Below are 21,727 nucleotides of genomic sequence, written 5' to 3'. Positions count from 1 at the left end.
ATTGATTAATAGCATCACACAATGGAGATTATAAGTAGGTATTTATTGATATAATAATAAATCTGTTTAGAATTACTGTTGATAAATTGTACTTATACTTTTTACCATCTGCTAATATTTTTAATTTTAAGTCTATATGTATATGTTTAGTCATTTTTAAACGAAGTATAGGTATAGACTACGTATAAATATTAAAAGAACTTAATTTTCATGCGTATTTAAAACCTGGATATAATTTTACTTTGCATTGTTGTAGTCAAATTAATGTAACTATTATAATATTACAGTCGAGTTCATAAATATATGAGCAAATCGAAGGCTTCAAAAATAAATGAGCATAGAAAGGTACATATGCATCTGAGCAGATAAACCAATCAAAAATATGTACAGTACACATATCACCTGTCATATTAATCTGAGCAAGTATCACAATAATATGTAAGCAACTGAAATATGATAAATATGTGTACAAATGTTTTTCAAAATTATTTAATCAAGTTAAAGTACACAAATACCTACGCAAAAGTTTTTACAAATATTTATAAGCATGTAGTGGCACAAAAATATCTGTACTAACGTTTTATAATTTTATGTGAACACGTAGACATTTATAAATATCGGATTAAAACTGAATAAGTAAATCACGTGACTCTCACGGCCTACTTATCAAAATATAAGTATGGCTAGGCTTAAGCTAGTCTCAAGTTAAGAGATTATCAGTTACTCTGTTATTATTTTATTATATTGTATTTGAAGCGCTGGTGGCTTAGCGGTAACAGCATGCGACTTGCAATCCGGAGGTCGCGGGTTCAAACCCCGGCTCGTACCAATGAGTTATATAATTTGATATTTACCAGTCGCTTTTCGGCGAAGGAAAACGGACTAATCCCAACAAGGCCTAGTTTACCCTCTGGGTTGGAAGGTCAGATGGCAGTCGCTTTCGTAAAAACTAGTTCCTACGCCAAATCTTGGGATTAGTTGTCAAGCGGACCCCAGGCTCCCATGAACTGTGGCAAAATTCCCGGTCTAGGCGAGGAAGAAGATTGTATTTTGACATGACGTGTTTGAAATGCTCGGAAATTCTGTACATTTTGTTATGGTATATATATGATCGACAGCTGAAGATTAACATCAAGAACAACTTAACATTTTTAAAATTGTAAGTGGCCAGTTATTAAAGTTGATAACAACCTCTTTTAAGTCGATCATAAATCGAAAGCAGCAAAAATGGGTAAGAAGCCGCAAGCAAATACTTATGACACTCTATGACTTGACACTTAAAATGAAAGAGACAAATATATGATTTGACAGTACGGTGCTCTTTTGGATGATTGTCAAATTGTTAAGTCTTATGTTTGTTAAGATGATGGTAGTTTAGATATTTACGAACTTATGTGTTCACATAAAATAGTAAAACGTTGGTTCAGATATTTTTGTGCCACTACATGCTTATAAATATTTGAAAAATCTTTTGCGTAGGTATTTGTGTACTTTCACCTGGTTAAGTAATTTTGAAAAATATTAATACTTACAGACATTTATCAGTTTTCAGTTGCTTACATATTATTGTGATACTTGCTCAGATTAATATGACAGATGATATGTGTACATATTTTTGATTGGTTAATCTGTTCAGATGCATATGTACTTTTCTATGCTCATTTATTTTTGAAGCCTTGGATTTGCTCATATATTTATGAACTCGACTGTACACAATTATAATATTATACATTCCTCAATACTTACGCTCCGTTGTACATAGTCTCACAAAACTTAACGGATATACTAAGCAAAAAATGGCAATAAAATCTACAGACCGCGTTCAACCATAACACTCCCCAGTTTCTAAATTCGCAATTAAAAAGTTAAATTGTCCGGTTAATTGGGGCCATTGTGGTGGACGACGTTTACTCATTATTCACAATTGCCCTCTTAAATTTAGGTATAAAATTTGCTAAGAACCAGTTTGTAAATCACAATAAGTAATTAGCTTATCTGTCTGCGTCACGCGAAGCCCTGGCCCTGGGGGGAGAGCGGGGAGAAGTCACATCTTACGTTAAGCTCCCGGTGTTAATCTACCCCCTGCTTAATAAACGAACAACTTGGATTAAATAAATTACACTAGTCGAAATCGCGGTTAACTTTCTTTCTGAGGTTTGAGTTCATATGGCGCCTTTAAATCTTTTTTTAAAGAATAAGAATAATAATTATTTATTGCCACACACATACAAGAATACAAAGAAGGTAAAAGAAAAACAATGTTGAATAGGAGAAGTTAAATTAACATAATTTCTTAAGTCTATCTATATTATTTTTGCTGTGTTACAGACTTACTGTCAGAGCGCTGGTTTTCAGTTCACCCGTGACTGTAAGTAATGTGTTAAAAGTTAAAATATAAAACACGTGTTTTGTAAAATTTATTGATAACTTAATCTAAGTTAACTTAGCAAGGGTAAGGCATGAGTAAAAAACTACTAGCTAGGGCAATACATGAAAATAAAGGTACTGGTTATTAGGTGTTTCAGGGGTGCTTAAGTATTCTTCAGAGTAAAATAATTAACATAATTTCTTAAGTCTATCTATATTATATTTGCTGTGTTACAGACTTACTGTCAGAGCGCTGGTTTTCAGTTCACCCGTGACTGTAAGTAATGTGTTAAAAGTTAAAATATAAAACACGTGTTTGTAAAATTTATTGATAACTTAATCTAAGTTAACTTAGCAAGGGTAAGGCATGAGTAAAAAACTACTAGCTAGGGCAATACATGAAAATAAAGGTACTGGTTATTAGGTGTTTCAGGGGTGCTTAAGTATTCTTCAGAGTAAAATAGATGTCAGTTTAGTTTTAAAAGTATTTTGGGATACATGATTTCTTAGAGGTGGAGGCAGATTGTTCCAGATTTTAACTGCTGAGAATTTAACGATCCCAGTGTACCCAACAGTTTTGTGGTGCGATAAGGATAATTTGTTTTGTATTTTACTGCAGTGCTATTTTTGTATTGTACAGTATTCAGATGGTGCTCATCCTTTAAGCAGTTATTTTTTTTTATAAAGGTAGTCGGGTTTCTTGGCTGTTACAGTTTTTTTTTTATATAGGACAGGCTAAGTGCAATACTCTTCGTCCCGCCATTTTAAGTATATACCTAGTTCTCATTAAGATATGGTGATACGAGTATGTGGGCTCTTGTTTAGGGTTCCGTAGTCAACTAGGAACCCTTATAGTTTCGCCATGTTCGTCTGTCTGTCTGTCCGAGGCTTTGCTCCGTGGTTGTTAGTGCTAGAAAGCTGAAATTTGGCATGGATATATAAATCAATAAAGCCGACAAAGTCGTAGAATAAAATCAATTTTTTTTTTAGTGTACCTCTCCTACGTACGTAAAGTGGGGGTGAACATTGTTTTTTGCTTTAACCCTACAGTGTGGGGTTCAAAACTAATAGGGGTCTTCAACAAACATTTCTTGATAAAGTGAATATATTCGGAGATAATTGCTCCGAAAAAAAAATGTGTCCCCCCCCCCTCTAACTTTTGAATCATACATCCAAAAAATATGAAAAAAATCTTGGAAGTAGAGCTTAAGAAAGACATTAAATGAAAACTATAGTGGATATGATCAGTTTATCTGTTTTTGAGTTATCGCAAAAAGTTTCCCCTTCATAGTAAAAAGACGTACACCCACAGTTCATCCCTTGGTTAACAATCTACCATACTTTAAGCTCCAGTTTAGCTTATTGTGACGGAAGAGTAACTACGGAACCCTACTCTGAATATGGCTCGACATGCTCTTGGCCGGTTTTTTTTCTAGGTAAACTGTGTGGAGATTTACTATTATTACAATTCACCTTCTTCGTTGTTTTGCGAAGACGAATTTGCATTTTCAAAAGACAAGACTCAAAAACCGTACTGGACCAGATATTTGTGTTCATCACACAAATAAATGCCCTTACCAGGATTCGAACCCGGGACCATCGGCTTCATAGGCAGGGTCAGTAGGTCACTACCCACTATGCCAGATAGGTCGTCTATGGAAAAATACTTATTTTCATGAAAAATACAAAAGTCCTAGGAACAGAACGACGAAGTTCAATATTTCTCAGCGTAATTATTGGCTAATTATGTTGTAAATATAGTTGTGTTTTTTATATACATTCTTAAGTTTATATTAAATCATGATATACCTAAATGGTCATTTAATCAAATTTATTTTAAGTAAATCTAGCCTACATTTTAATCTTAGGTATTAAGTAACATATAGTAAAGGCCTATATATAATATTTACATAAAAGAGACAACCATAATGATGGTAATATAAATTATAATCATGTTACAGGTTTTACGCTAAAGAACCGGTAAAGGTACTTCAAAAATCGTGTCTACCAAAATTAAATTCAAATACTTTTTACAGAAATAAATTCAGTATTGCAACCTATAAATTGAAGAAGTTAGGATTTCTTTTGAAAATTACATTCATTGAGGCTAGGAACTTTGCTCGTTACCGGCGAATCCTTTACGAATTTAATTATTAAATCTCTTTGTCGCTTTTTGAAAAGAAAGATTGGTCTGTCACTACCAAAGAAAAATTAAAAGAAGGTGAACAAGGGCTTTACGAAAAATAGGAGAGCTCTTTTATAAATAATGTGAAGGGAAAGTCGTGACAGGTATTTTTTTTTAATACTTTTTTTTATGTGGGATTTAAAACAAAATTGTGTACTGTAGCAGTAAAGAAAACCAGGCGGCATAGCCAACGTGCCAATCGTTAACGCTTCATAGCGTATCGTAGTCATCTCTCTGTATCCCTCTTCCATATTAGTGCGACAGTGACAGTTGCGTTTCGTTCGTTACGGAGCGTTAACGATTGGCACGTCGTTGGTACTACGCGGGCAGAGGTTCAATAACACACAATTTCATCGAAAAATATAAACTACACAAAACTATCGATTGCCCGAATCCCGTTCCGCGACAGTGTAAATGTAAATAAGTAAGTAAATATTCTTCATTGCACCACATAAAAAACAAATTCAAACCAGATTTACAATAGTATAAATAAAGGTAGCAACAGGCGGTCTTATCACTGTAAGCGATTTCTAATGTAGTACCGCGACAGTATAGTTTGTGTGTTTGATGCTTATTTAAACCATAATCAGACCGATGACCAGAAAACCCTTCATTTGATTGATCTTTTCGATGAAGTAACCCTATCAAATGTACTATCGATATGGAAGAAAGCTGTACATGGTTAGATAGCTTTAATATTTACCACTTACTGTTTTAAGGTGTTACCCTTTTCCCGTCTCTTTTTCGCGCAATGACTTGGAGTTTACCATAGATTGATCACGTTCTAAAACACTTGATACGGTTAGCTTTTAAAGGTTTTTGATATGGCAAGCTCTTACCCAAAAAATATTTTACTGATTTGATTACCCTTTCGTTCGGATAAGTTAATGATATTGTTTCCGAACAGTACCCCTAGTGTAAATAAATTCGATTTTGAAACGTGACGTACGCGTTTGCGTTTAGTCTCATTTTGTATTGGATTTAGAAAGAGCGCGCCAAGCGGGACGTTTTGGAAACTCAAAATCCTTGGAAACGCAAACGCGTTCGTCACGTTATGATGTCGATAAAATTTACACTAGGGGTACTGATGAATCTAGTATTATTAGAATGTTTAGAATAATAAGTAAATGTTTGTGTATACGTGTCGCATATCATCAAGCCTTAGTGGTCAGGGTTGTCGCACGGAGGCAAAAACCACGTCCGAGGTTTAGGTTTACTTAAATAAAAATACTAGACGTAATATTTAAAATGGTAAAGCCCGTATTTAAGCAAAACAATAGTAGTTTATGTGATCGCGACATAATGCCTAATTATGTATAGTTATGTACTATGATACTTATGATATGGATATAGATAAAGCAGTGTAGGTACACCGCTTTATCTACATCCATATCATAAGCTACCACAAAACAAACTAATTTTATACAAGTCACAAAACTAATCAAAAGATAAACAAAATGTCAAATAGCGGTAAATGAAAACTTTTTTCACGCATGTCACGCGTTCGTAGTTATTTTTAAATTCAGAGACAAACTAGAATCAAGGGCCGACTGCCATATCGTTCCATATCAAGTAACATGCGAGATTCGTCAAAATTGTTCGCAACTGACATTTCATTTCGAATAAAATGTCATCTCGACTGATATTAGAATAGAGGTCAAATCAAACTCCTTTGTTTCTCAGAGATATTCTAAATTTAAATTTCATCAAAATATCAGCTATCGATAAAGTAAAGTAAAAATTACGATTCAACTATACGATGAAGGTTTGTTAATATAGGCCAGTAGCTTATCTTATGATGTTATGATATGGAAGTAGGTAGATAAAACATTTTATGTCGTCCGTTATTTAATTAATAACTAGCTACTCTGAATAAGTGACCCAAATAGAATCTTGGCCTACGACCCAAGGGAACGCATTTTCGCGTTCTATATACGGTTGAACACAACTATTATATTATGTGTAGTTGTATCTCATCTTCCTCGCGTTGTTTCATGTTTGCCACGGCTCATGGGGTTCGCTTGACAACTAATCCCTAGAACGGCGTAGGCACTAGTTTTTACGAAAGCAATTGCCATCTGACCTTCCAACCCAGAGGGTAAACTAGGCCATATTGGGATGTTTTTCTTCACCGAAAAGCGACTGGTAAATATCAAATAATATATCGTACATACATTCCGAAATGAAGTGCTGGTGACCTAGCGGTAAGAGCGTGCGACTTGCAATCCGGCGATCGCGGGTTCAACGATGTTTTTCTTCACCGAAAAGCGACTAGTAAATAGCAAATAATATTTCGTACATACATTCCGAAAAACTGAATGTTTGTACGAGCCGGGTTTTGAAGTGTTTGAACCCGCGACCTCCGGATTGCAAGTTCTTCATGTGTAGTTGTTGTATCTATCCACAAATAACTGTAATTTTTATATGCCTTTTTTATTAGGGTTCCGTAGCCAAATGGCAAAAAACGGAACCCTTATAGATTCGTCATGTCCGTCTGTCTGTCCGATTATGTCACAGCCACTTTTTTCCGAAACTATAAGAGCTATACTGTTCAAACTTAGTAAGTGGATGTATTCTATGAACCGCATTAAGATGTTCACACAAAAATAGAAAAAAAACAATAAATTTTGGGGGTTCCCCATACTTAGAACTGGAAAATCTTTTTTCATCAAACCCATACGTGTGGGGTATCTATGGATAGGTCTTAAAAATGATATTGAGGTTTCTAATATCATTTTTTTTCTAAAATGAATAGTTTGCGTGAGAGACACTTCCAAAGTGGTAAAATGTGCCCCCCCCCCCCTCCCTGTAACTTCTAAAATAACAGAATGAAAAATCTAAAAAAAATATATGATATACATTACCATGCAAACTTCCACCGAAAATTGGTTTGAACGAGATCTAGTGAGTAGTTTTTTTTAATACGTCATAAAATTATTATTTTTTTTTTTATCAAACCCATACGTGTGGGGTATCTATGGATAGGTCTTCAAAAATGATATTTAGGTTCCTAATATCATTTTTTTCTAAACTGAATAGTTTGCGCGAGAGACACTTCTAAAGTGAGAAATGTGTCCCCCTCCCCCCTGTAACTTCTAAAATAACAGAATGAAAAATCTAAAAAAAATATATGATATACATTACCATGCAAACTTCCACCAAAAATTGGTTTGAACGAGATCTAGTGAGTAGTTTTTTTTTTTAATACGTCATAAAATTTAAAGAAAAATATTCATCAAACCCATACGTGTGGGGTATCTATGGATAGGTCTTCAAAAATGATATTTAGGTTCCTAATATCATTTTTTTCTAAACTGAAGAGTTTGCGCGAGAGACACTTCTAAAGTGAAAAATGTGTCCCCCCCCCCCCTGTAACTTCTAAAATAACAGAATGAAAAATCTAAAAAAAAATATATGATATACATTACCATGCAAACTTCCACCAAAAATTGGTTTGAACGAGATCTAGTGAGTAGTTTTTTTTTTTATTAATACGTCATAAAATTTAAAGAAAAAAAATTCATCAAACCCATACGTGTGGGGTATCTATGGATAGGTCTTCAAAAATGATATTTAGGTTCCTAATATCATTTTTTTCTAAACTGAATAGTTTGCGCGAGAGACACTTCCAAAGTGGTAAAATGTGTAAGTGGTAAAATATTGAACAAGATCTAGCAAGTAGATTTTTTTTAATACGTCTTAAATGGTACGGAACCCTTCATGCGCGAGTCCGACTCGCACTTGGCCGCTTTTTTCGTGTATACCTGTTTCTTTCATACTAAACATCTGAAAACGACTAGACAATTAATTAAATTGAGATTTTCGGATTGAAATACTTTTTCAGCACACCACCTCGTAAAGGCTCTCTTTTTTCTTCAAAAATTGATGAGAAAGTTGCATTTTATCCCCAAGAGTGGCAAAGTAATTTGGTTTTTTCCTCATGTTGACTGCTAGAAGTGACATTTAGAATGATTTTGAATGATAAATATTTATTAGCATGCATTTGGATTTAATTTGTAATGTATTTGAGTTAGTATTTTCCTCACGTTGGCGTGGCGAAAAATGTTGTGTTTTTAAACCTTGAAACCCTAGCAACGCTCAAGATTTATCTTTAAATTTTAGAATCATTCGCTTGCTCGGGTATTTTTATTAGCACGAGAGGTTAAACAACAGCTTTGCCCTTTCTTAAAACAAAAGGTTTTTACCATACAGCATACCTAATGCCAAAGAGGAAAACAGAATGAAGTAATTACACTGATTTAAACGTTCACAATTTTTGTTAATCATTATTTTTAACAAAACAGGACTGTATCGCGGAAGTATAAGTTTTTTAATTTACCTCCGACGTTTCGAGGGCTGCGTTGTCCCCGTACCTTCTACCCACACGAGTTATTCGAACTATCCGCACTTGGTCTTGTTTATCAACTTGAACATTTTGCTCACTAGGGATGTTACTCGATCGACGAGCTCAGAGGTCAGCTCAGGTTAAAAGGTCCTTTTTTTTAGTTTTTCGTAAATAACTCGTAAACGGGCCACCGTTACTTATAGCAAAAAATGTTCTTTATACGCAAATAATCTATATAAAATTGCCTACACGAAAGATTCCGTACACTTTTTCTTTTATTAAAAGGGAAATATAATTAAAATCAATTTTATCGTCCATGTTTCGTTATTTTCGTAAATAACTCGTAAATGGCGGCCAGTAGTAAAAAACATTGTTTAAACAAAAAAATGATATAGCAAAAAACATCAATACATAAATAATTTACGTTAAATTTACTAACAAGCAGAACGCTTTTCGCTAGGATTCATATTTAAAAAGATATTAAACCGAAAAAGTAAATTATTGTCTATTTTAAAGTTCCTTCTTAGTTTTTCGTAAATAATTCGTAAACGGTAGCCCATAGCAAAACACGTTCTTACATATCAATAATTTACAAAAAATCTACAAATACCATTTAAATACTGCTCTCTAAAATCAATATTTAAAACAATATTAAAAGGGGAAAGTTAATTACAATCAATTCATAGGTTTTTTTTAGTTTTTCGTAAATAACCCGTAAACGGCGGCAAAAAAAAATGTTACACGTAAATAATTAAACAAAAATAATCCTGATCGATTTCAACGTCATAATGTAGTAACTTTAATTATTGGTATTCTATTACATAATTTTTTAGATTAGTAGAGATATCATCCACAGCGCAGGCTTCGTCAAAAGCATAGATACAAAACAGAATCCGCAACAAACTTCGTCCAATCTACATAAGTAAAAATCCGCCACAGGCTTCGTCATTAATGTAGGTACAACATAAAATCCGCAACAAGCTTTGTCCAAAAACCTAAAACTACCTACGATTCCCCGTTAATCCCCGAGACGACACGTACCCGGCGCAAAAGTTCCAAAAATACTGGCCGCATTACCGCGCTGTACTGTAATGATATTTGCTGGACCAGGTATGAGCCAGAACGGGGACCCAAACCTCGCTCTCTTAACCGCCGCCCCAGATTTTTAATAAAGGTTTTCGCCTCAGAACACCAGGGTCCACCAGTTTCCACCGCAACCGGGACAAAGTCGTAAACTGGTTCCAAGTTCGAGTATTTGGAATGCTTGAGCTTTGCTGCACCCTCCGCCGCAGCCCCTGCTCTCCGCACCGTGTGACTAAGATGCGACGGAGCGAAAGTCCTGACGCACGTCGCATCCCAAATGAGACTACGCCCCTTCGCCCAAGGAACCAGCGTTAACCCATCCGGTCGTTTGCCGTCTGTCCTACTCAAACCCTGAGGCTCTAAAACACAAGGCAGTTGGGCGGATATCAACGCCCGACGAACGATATCATTTATGGAATGATGCCTCGAAAACCTACCAGCACATCTTGCACAACTTAGGCCATGGTGGCCGTTCGCCTCAACCATGGCTCCGCAGATGCACTGGTAGGGGTGGTGGTGTGGATGGTGGTTAAACTAAAATTTTGTACAAAAAAGGTTATTTACTTACAGTTTTTTTGCTAGGATCAATATTGAATAGTAGTCATATTACGCAACTCCTATTATTTTGTATTATGAAGTATATTTTAATATTTACTTTTTTTGAAATTATTTTTTAAATAAACCTACCAAAAAAGGAGGAACTTGTCAATAATAAATACATATTCAATCCACCTAAGTACATTTAGTTTCATTAATGATTAGAGTTACATTATACATTCATATATATTCTTATTAATCATTTATTATAGGTATTTGATGTGTTAGGGTCCACGGGTTGGTCATTTGCAGAAACTCTGAGACAGTGTAACACGCCAGGTCCATTACCATTTGCAGTGAATCAAAGGCATTGCGTGCCCTCCCGCACTCCATACTCATACACTCCGTTTCGTCACCAGATAATGAGTCATACCAGGCCGCAACCTCTTCGCCGCCTGTTCCGGTATTGCGTGCCCTCCCGCACTCCATACTTATACATTCCGACTCGACACCGCATGACATTCGACCAACTTGTGAAGCTAGTAACCAAACACATGGAACCCACGGGATGCGAGAAGGAAGAGGTTGACCTGGCTCATACACTCGAGGCCGCGGGGAGGCACGCGGAGGTGAGCGGCGTTTTCACCCACAACTTAACGAATTTAACCCAAAAAACACATAAAAAATTTAAATTTCGTCGCCAATGCAGTGAATCGAAGGCCGGTTGACAGCTGACTGAATAGCATTTATTATTTAGTTCTACATACAACTTCATAGGTGGCCTGCTTGGTGCGCTAGCTCCCGCGTCACGACATCGCGCGCCGCGTCCGCTGTCGAGCGCCCGGGTTGGTAGGCATATTGCTGCCGGTTTAATAGGTTATTATAGCTGTAATATGATTCATTATCCTATTGCTCATCATTTGCTCGAATATTTTGGAAATAACTGGTATCAGTAATATCGGACGGAAATGTTTAGGTATGTGCATTTCGCCTTTGCCTTTATAAGCCGGCTGTACTTTAATTATCTTTAGGCAATCAGGATACTGTGAATGCACTTATTGAATAAAAACAGGAATAATGAGATTACAACCGGCGGAAAGCAGTCAATCATTTCAGTAGACATGTCATTATTGTCTTTGGATTTTTTGCGTTAAATTTTTTTACATGCGATTACTATTTCATTCAACATGAAAGATTCAAACATATAGGGTGCAAGCGATGAATCTCCTAGGTATTTTTTAGCTTGCATTTGTTATTGTTAATCAATGAAATATTAAAATATATAAGTAAAAACTATATTTTAAGATATATTTATTGCAATGTATATGATATAATTCTTAATAGAATTATGATACTATTAGTAATGGGTACTATAACATCATCTTATTTTATCCTGTAATTAAATTTGCCTTCAACACAAAATAGTTACCGCAGATATTTCAATATTGGTAATGAATACTCGAAACAATTTTAGAAAATAATGGGTTAATTTGAGTGGGGTCACGGCGGAATGTTGGGAATTCGGCAAAGGGATTGAAATCCCTAACTGTAAGCAGTCAGCAAACGAGACAGATTCCTCTATACGCGAAAAGTTTGGGCAAGTACATAAAACTTATAAGATTGTCACAGCTGTGTTTCAAATCACAGGATAATGTTTACTCGGTTTTGTGAATTTATTCTATTTTTAAGCTAAAAATCGAGGAAGCGATAGCAGCTGCATATGAAGCATATGAAGATGTGGAAATTATTTGCTAGAAAATTAACGCGGGCCAATATGGTCACTTCTCTAACTGCTGATTTGAAGGCAAAAAGCGAAACCACTAGTAAGCTGGTTAACTAAACGTCAACTAATTAAACTTGAACATAAAACATCCCTGGTACTCGAAATATTTACAGGAAATAGCTGTGAAATTATTACATCTTAGTGTCTTGTTTCATAAACTGAAATATAACAGTAAATATTTCAGACGACATTGAAAAAGATTGGAAAATGTCTAAAAATAATATTTTACTTTTACCCGATTTTTGAATTATCGTTGTATATACTACTGGAAAACCCATTTCAATTGAAAACGCGACTTCCCTAGTTAAATAGTTTTCCGAAACGCCTTGGTGAAAACTCGTTTTTCACTAGTTAGTTTACCGAAACGCTTTGACGAACACTTTTCATTAAAAACAGGTTTCTACGTTTCATATACAAGTTCCCTACAGAGGAACAAGTGTATTTAATAGTTAAGTACTTACTTTTGTTAATTGAGAAAAACTGTAGGAACAGTAATGTACTTTGTGTTCCGTGATTCAATGGGCCATCACCATCAGCCAAAGTATACATAAGAGATTATAATTTTAAAACAAAGCTCTTAGCGCCAGCATCAAAGTAAAATGAAATCTCCACCTCTAGTTAAACGAGTATATTAATAAAGCTTCATATTTAAACTGTTAGGTATTCGAGATGCTCTGTGTGCTGAAGTATAAATAGATGGTTCGAGCTGATAAGTGTCGCGGGCGAGTGCCACAGGCGGAGCCATCGAAGCTGGCGCGGAGGCAACAGAGGCCAGAGTCGTCTCGATCCCCGGTACTGTTATTGGGACACGTATTGAAAATCTTTATGTTATTATTACGCGACGAGGAATTTTGCGGCGCTAATACCCGTCGCGTTGTACATTTATTGAACTTTTTATTGGAAAATACCGCCCCCTACATGCGGTGTCGCTCGTGAAGGAATTTGACTTATTCGTATTTTATGTCTCGTCTATTTTTTGTTCTACATGAAAAAACTCATTAAAATACCTCGTTCTCAATGTTTAGCTTGGGGATTGAATTAAATAATTCTATTGGAATCCTGACAGTCCGCTTCAGGAATGTTGATTCTTCTTGACTTTCTCAGTTATAAAAACTTCTTTAATTACGAGACAGTTAAGTACGTTACTGCTGGGTAGTGAGTAAATACCGAGTAAATGCTCAGTATTAACTCAATATACCCGTATTTACTCGTGGTATGGTGCATCTAGCTTGAAAGAGTAGTTATATTTGCACTTGCATGAATTTTTCAAAACCTATTATATTAGGTAGGTACATATGTATTTATTGTCAACCATAAAACAGTCACAATTCTTTTTTATTTAAAAAGAGAGTGAGAGTTTAGAGGTTTTTTCTCCATCACATCTCTGCATTGACGCCGGGACATCCAGGAGGAAACCCCTCCCCCCCCCCCCCCCTTTCAAACCGTCAACCATTGCAGTGTCAGAGTGTCACAGTTTGTTAGTGACATTCGGCCCGATTCTCTCTGTCAATATCTTAACTCTATAATCTATGATTGTAATATGATAAGATTCATATACTAGCCGTGTCTTATCCAACCTCGGCATTGGCAGAATCATCAACACCTTGATGGAGCCATAGCACGAAAAATTGATTGATTGATTAACTCTATAATCCTGATGAGAATAATTTACGTAAACGTTTAGATTTTAGAAATATGATTATAATACTAGACGCATGCATAAATAAATAAATAAATAAATATAAATAAAGACTTTATAATACCTTGCTTCCTTATGCTCTTTTGCCTTCCCGGCTGTTCGGTTGTGGAATGCTTTGCTAGTGAATTGAGATCAGCTATGTGTCTCCCCATTTTCAAAAATCAGCTGAAACTATACTTACTTTCTATCTCTGCCTTAAGTTGCCATTTGATATATTGTTTATATGTATATTATAGTATAAGTATATTATATGTTTATATAAAGTTTTGAATGATTCACGGTTAGTTTCACATGAACCGAACAAGATGCATGTAACTGCGTCGAAATATCAGGAGCTCATAAATAATATAAAAGGTAATCACGGTTCATATCTCGTTCGATTTAAGTCTATGTATGTAAAATGTATAATTAATGGTGCAATAAAAATATTTGCTTACAAAAAAAACTGTAAACTTCAAATGAAAAAAACTGATGCGATTGAGAATAAAGTAAGGTTTTTAGAATAATGGCCTAGAATTAAGTAACACACATTTTCTGTTAATTTAGCGAATTTACCTTCGTACGAAAAACTGAACTTTCTACGATGAAAGTTCGTTGCATTTTAGCCGCATATCTACCCTAGTTTTGACGATAACTATGACAGGGATGCTTCGTTTTCGTAAATACTATTAGCAATCTTTGTGATGGGTACAGGGTCACTTGTTCCTAGAGATCTGCTGCTTCGAGGCCACCTCTCTTCAGGCCTCTGTTCAAGAGACAACATACTAAATTAGTTATTTATTATGCATTTCACGAAACTTCGAGGTAATTTTAAGTGTTTCGAAATCAGGCATGTAGGATGTTGCAAATTTTCTTGCTATTTGGAAAAGACCAATTTTCAGTGATCTCTTCTATTTACCGGTGTAAAGTCGAACAGCGTAAAACCAGAATTATTTATTTTCCAATATATGTATAATATATTTTATTTGTTTGTACAGAAAGTACATTTATTGTAAACTATGTGAGGTGTGGAATAAAAAGTATTGTATTGTAATATAATAAGACTTTTTATTGCAGCTTTACATTTCTACCTACTTTGAAAATTGTAACCGTCTTTTCAAAATAACACTTTTACCGTCTAGGCTATCAGAATCGCTGCCAACTTAGCTTGGTCTAACTCTAACTCCCTTACACGTAGCTGACGTACAATCTTTCTTTCGCTCCAACCCTATGGTGTAGGGATAGGTCTTTCAAAAGTATGAAGGATTTTTGACAAACATTTTTTGATAGAATAAATATTTTCGGAAACAGTCGCTCTGAAAGAAAAAGATTTGTCCTTCTGACTTTTAAACTATTACTTGTTGTGTCCCATCAGTCGCAAAAGTACATGGCGACTTAATCAATGAATTTATTCATAATTTTTCCATGCAATTTCGCAGCTCACTGCACCTGATACCTACCTACTTAGCCCCCGTTCAAGGCCGCCTATTGTGACAAACGGGCAACTACGTAAACGGAACCTACACGAGCATGGCCCGACATGCTTTTGGCTGGTTTTTAATAACAAATTCGGATGATTCAAACGGTCTATCCACAAAAAAGTCGAGATCTAAATGCCTACTTAGTCAAATGGTTTAGACTAAGAAAAACGTTTTGCATTGTAGGTAATACAATTTATTAAGGTAACATTAAAACAAAAAAAACGAAGTTTTGTTTCAAAAAGTATTATTTAAATACCGTTTCCAAAGGTATCTTGTATCTGATATCTCAGATACTTCACTATTTCGTATTATAGATACTTTTTACATCTCTGATCTCATCTGATCTCATCATGACATATCTTGTACATCTCTGTTACTTACTCATCTCGCACCGAAAACGATTTTAAAATTAATAAAACAGATTCAATAAGCGTCCAAGAGCATTGTTCTGAGTACTTTAGCAGAGGGGAATAGAATATGAAATACGAAAGCCGTCTCCTATTTAAACGCTCTAAGGGCTCCTTTTGGATTTGTAGTCGAGTAAATAACGTTATTCACGCATCGCGCATTTATTTTGTTGGTTATCATTTTTCATTATCACATCACACATAAACTTCAATCGGCTGACTGGAATAAAAATATTAAATATAAAACTCAAATTTCCACTATGCTTAATCCTCATTAATTGCATCATCTACATATATTATTTGTAATTGTGGGTTCTCATTTTATGCATCCGAATGCTTTTAAATCTTACTTTATTATCGTTTATAGCTTCGCTATCAACAGTTTGCAGAACGCGGGCGGCGGCAAAGGAAATTGTGCTTCGTTGTATCAAACTGCTTCCGACGAACGCACGATACTGGCAATATTTGCATCTGCGCTTCGCCACAACACCGCTTACATCTGAACGTACTTAATGCATACCATAAAGCTTACCTATGTATAGCTTTGCTACGGGTAAATGGAAATGTAATGTAGGTATAGGCAAAGAGCTATTTGTCTATGGTATAGGTAAGCGGTACATCTTCGTAGATGACGTTGCGTATCGTTTGTCTAAAATGGGTACGAGTAATAGACGCTGTTTTATTGCGAAATTAAGTGTAAGTTTCGATCGGGCACCAGAGTAACTAGATGCAAAATAAAGAAACTGATTAGTTTGTTCAAACCACGACAGAAATGTGTCAGAAGATAATTCGAAAACTCGTTTACCTACCATAATTTTGCTAATAGCATATTGTATTGGTACTATTTAACCCCAAAAGACGATAACAGTTCGGGCTTAGTTCTTTACGTTTTTGATTTTATTATTGTCTAACGTGCCCTAGGGCAAAACGGGTAACTACCTACTTATTCTGCTATGATACAGCTGCTATGATATAGCTAAGAAAATGTAAAAGTGAAAAATACCTAGTTTGTTGAGTCGTTATCACAATGAACTCACAATGGTCTTAAGCGCCATCTTAGACGCCATTGGCGCTTACGTCCTGTATGCCAATTTCCGCATTTTGAAAAAATTCCAAAAACTGGATCAACACAAAAATCTATTTATAGCAGCGTGGGTAGGGTTTGCACGACGGATCTGAACTGTACGAGTAATATGGGAAGATCCGCGGATCCAGGATCTAAGCGTGGATCTGTGGAGAATGTACCGCTGGGGCGTTACTGTAATGGTGTTGATGCAGGTGATGTAAATGAGTGACGGATTGAAAGTTCTAATCACTGCAGTAATGCGGCAACAAACGTCACTCCTATTGTCAAGGAGGTTATCAGTTTACCCTCGTACTGCCCACCATACTCAGTGTACACCATTGAAATATAAACTATGTTTAAAAAAAGGGTTGATGCTCCTTTGTTTCACATATTAAGTAAAAAAAAAAAAAAAATTAATACTGTTGCTCAAAAAGTGCTACTTTACGTAGCTGTTTAGCGTGCGGAAAGTTGGATTTCGCGAACTAGTATTAGCTTTTTACTTTTCCACTTGTTCCAATTCATGACTACTTATTGATGAGTGTTAATGTTAGTTTCCTTTAAACGTCGTAATCAACATAAAAACCTATTGTTAATGTAAAAATAATAAATATATGCATATTTCATATTTTATTACTTACCTCTTCATCATTATAACACGATTATTTTTTAATATTGAAAAACCGTTCTTAATAAGTTGCCTGAATGGAACGGAATAGCTGCCGAAACGCCTGTCAGAGCAGAGGCGTTTTTTCTTACTGCAACAATGTTTTAAGTTTCCAAAGGTAACATTCGATATTGTTTTCATACAATTTAAATATACGATGCACAAATTATCGTAAATAACGATACTTAGGTAATAATAGTATAATATTTTATATTTACAATTGTTTCTGTCTTATAAGAACATGCATAAATCGGCTACCTTTTAATGTGAACAAGTGTAAGGTGATAACTTTCTCACGCAAACGTTCGCCACTCCTAACTCAATATAGTTTAGCCGATGCCACCTTGGAAAGAGTTAGTGAAATCCGCGACTTGGCCTTAGTTCTTGTTGATAGATTTGACTTTCACACACATGTCATTAATATTAGTAAGCAGGCGAGTAAAACATTAGGGTTTGTTATGCGGATATGTAAACAGTTTCATGTTGGAGTGGCTAAAGTTTTATATAACGCATATGTGCGCAGTAAATTAGAGTATGGTGCCATTGTTTGGGATCCTTATGAGGACAAGTACTCTCTAATGTTGGAGAGAATACAACGCAAATTTGCTCGTTGGTTATATAAAAAAGCCTATGGGTACTATCCGTATCTCTATCCCTCCATCTTTGTCTCGGGGATGGTCGGGCTGGAGACACTTGAACTAAGGAGGAAGTTCTTACTCCTAGTTCACTATCTCTCGATCGTTCACCATCGAGTCGACAGTCCCGAGGTGTTGGAGAAGATGGGATTGATAGTTCCTAAGAGGATACCCCAGGATGTGGACGGGGCAGTAACACCACGCCGCCGGCCATGCCTGTTGCAGCGGCCTTCTGCTCGCACATGCTACGCGAGGCACGCTCCTACCTCACGCGCTCTATCGAGCCTGCATTCAATGCTCGCTCAGTACGCAGATGCCGACATGTTTGCCAATAGTTTAGCGTACCTATGTAATATTGCTAGACACTTTTTGAATTTGAATTATTGTAATTAATTGGCTGAATTTGTAAATTTGATCTTCCTCGACATTTTATATATGCTAAATATTGTAATTAATTGACTGACTATGTAACTTTTCTTGACATGTTATCTGTTTGTATGTTTTTATTTTCCTGACATCTATTTTTCTAGTGTGTAAGCGAATTGGTGTAGTACTGTAAGCTTGCACTGTGTTAAATAAATAAAATAAAATAAAAAAAAATAAAAAAAGGACTTGTTTTTCTTATTTTTTCGCAACTGTATTAAAAAACGTCGTTCGATACACGTGCGGAAATGTCGAAATGTACTATTTCAGTAAAAACTGAATATGTCCTTTATAAATCACATTGGGCAGGACGAGGAGGTGACATTCGGATGGCGACTGCAGTTGCATTACTGTCAGCGCCCGCGTTAACGCCACAGCAGTAATGCCGCAACAGTAATGCATATCGGCAGCCGAATGTAACGTTGACACCGCCCGCATCAACGGTGCAGCAGCATTTCCACACCGATGCTGCTGCGCTAGCCATCAGAATTTCACATGCATAGGTACATTAGGTACTTTATCAAACGTCATCCAAGCTAATAATTGGGTTATTACGGTGGGTTATTAGGGTCAGGACACATCCTTGATAGATGCGGCAAGAAATGCCGATCGGCCATTGGTCTATACAGTCATCGCATTCGATGTAACCTACTTCCTCTGAATACCTCCTGTGAATGCTGTGACCAAAACAAACAAAAAAATAGACTACAACAGTTTTACTAGTATGCGGCGCGACATTACTTCTGACTGTATTATTGCCACAAATTTTATAAATCCGGGCATCAACATCGATTTAGATATTTGCAGCGCAAACGTCAAAAATGACATTTTATCAGACATTTATATTAAAATTGACATTTTTTGCAGCAATGTCGCGCTGCAATACTGCAGCAGTATCTCTGGTGTAGTCTGAATTTGATACTTTTATAGAACCTTCTAAAACTAAAATTAATATAACTCTTTTCATTAAATTTAAACCAATAAACATTCGTTAAATCACAACATACTGAAATACATTACACTGACTTTGTCGTCTGTCAAATAATATTCGATATATTTTATAGTTTCCAAATGTTATCTTACAATCTTTGTGCTTATAAAGCGTTGCTTTATTTGCGGGAAACAAATAAACTGAAAACTGCGATATGTGGTCCGATCGAATAGGGGAGCTCCCAACAACTAGTTTTAATAGTTGTACATGGGTTTTTAGTTATAATGCATGGTATGTTTTATTACATCTACACATAAAAAAATATAAGAATGCGTAATTAATAAACAAAATCTTCCACTCGCAACTGCTCACCATCGGCATCGTTGAATAAAAGATTATATAGTAAAAGGCACTGAAAAATATTACACTTTCAATACCATTTAAATTGCTGTTAATACGTTTCTGATGTAAGTGTTGAGGATTTTATTTACAGAAAATGTGATCAATTCAATGATGTCATCGCACTCGTAACTGTATAGTTACTTAAATATAATTATTTTACAGTTAATGTATTTATTATCTACTAATTCAATTTAATTTAAAAAGATATACGTTAAGCGTCAGTAAATAGAGAGGCAATTTTTAATCTAAAACGACAGTAGTACGTGTACGAAGATACATTTGGCACCAAAAAAGCGCTCCATTTGTTTTCTGCGGCGAGAACAATTTTATCCATCGACAGCTTATTCATCGCGGCTACAACATTGACAGATCCATTGTTATCTTGAACAAAGGGACACCAGGACGAAATTGAAATGAGTAACTCCCAAAAATCTCAAAATATAGCTTACTTATTCAAGGGATTCATGTTAACGAATCCCTTGAATTCACACATGACCGTATTTACCCAGTGATTTATAAGATCAGACAACTTAGATCTAAATAGGGATCTAATACATGATTTGAACGCAATAAATGGTTACGGGATGCTCAGTAAATGCATCGTGAGATTCCGTAATGACGGATATAGGATGCCGCGTATCGGCTATTGGGGCGGCCAGACATTTCCCGTGTGGATTTATTTATACTTATAATATATATCTGCGATATACATTTTTAAAGGTTTCAAAGCCGTTAATATTCGTTTTCCATATGTCGTTTTAGAAAAAAACTGTCGAATGTATTACACAAAGCATATTCATTATATCTTAACAAAAAGTACTCAACAACCATCAAGATATCATGACTGCAATTTCATTCATGACTTTTATTAATTATTCAAGAAGACGTTAATTAATGTTCAAAAAAGAAATTCTAAGTTGACTGTCTTTAACATATGATAAGTTGAAAACTATACAGCGTAGGTACCTGCTAAGTTTATGTATATACCTAGGTAATTAAAACAGATCAATGAATAACTTTTAGAAGAGCTTTATAGCGAATCAAGCAATAAAATGTAATTTTATTAAAGTTTCAAAGATAAAAACGAACTTTTGTATACATTAACACAACTATTAGGCAAACAACTGTATAACAACAAACTCCGGAGGAAAGTATTGTTGCATCTTACCTGGGAAGCATCGGTCACCGGCCACTGCAGCCGCCCCTGGTTATTATTTAATGCACACGGCAGCGCGGGAGGGAGATGGCGAGAAGAGCTGCTAGTTAACTTTTTAAAGAGAGCGCACGAAATTACGAGCGCAGCGCGAGCCGCGGGTAGCGGCGATTCATTAAAAACGAGCGTGGAGGCTGCGCCCGCCCCCCCGCACCCTGGCCCGCCCGCGCCTGCGCGCTCCACCGCTCCAATCGCTGCCCTGTTGCATCTGACGCGACGCGATGTCAAAACGTAAACGCTATGAATACGTTTTATCATCGCTGAATTTGCCGACAATCGTACAGATAATCTACGCGCCGAGATTATGAAATTTGAAGCGTAACTCCTTACTTTTGTAGTAATGCAAAGTGTACACCAACATGCGGCCACTTCCAGCGTTTGTAGAATTGAAGTGAACACTAGATATTTAATAACAAAAAATGTATATCTTTATCGTTACTTATTAAAAGTGTACACATTATAATCTTTTGGAGATTATAAAACCAGCGTTGTAGTCTTCAACCTAAATAAATTGGAATAACCCGCTG

General features: G+C 35.7%; 1 protein-coding gene across 1 annotated transcript in view; it reads right to left on the bottom strand.

The window, feature by feature from the left end:
• LOC133516083 (lachesin-like) overlaps positions 1 to 21,392 on the bottom strand; it is a 118,746-nt gene extending 97,354 nt beyond the window's left edge. The window contains exon 1 of the mRNA XM_061848795.1: positions 21,156 to 21,392. The gene's annotated coding sequence lies outside the window, so the exon portion shown is untranslated. The remainder of the gene's footprint in view (positions 1 to 21,155) is intronic.
• Positions 21,393 to 21,727: the final 335 nt, after the last annotated feature.

This window comes from Cydia pomonella, chromosome 3, assembly GCF_033807575.1.
Source record: "Cydia pomonella isolate Wapato2018A chromosome 3, ilCydPomo1, whole genome shotgun sequence".
NCBI classification, from domain to species: Eukaryota; Metazoa; Arthropoda; class Insecta; order Lepidoptera; family Tortricidae; genus Cydia; species Cydia pomonella.
This window is presented reverse-complemented; position numbering and strand designations above follow the sequence as displayed.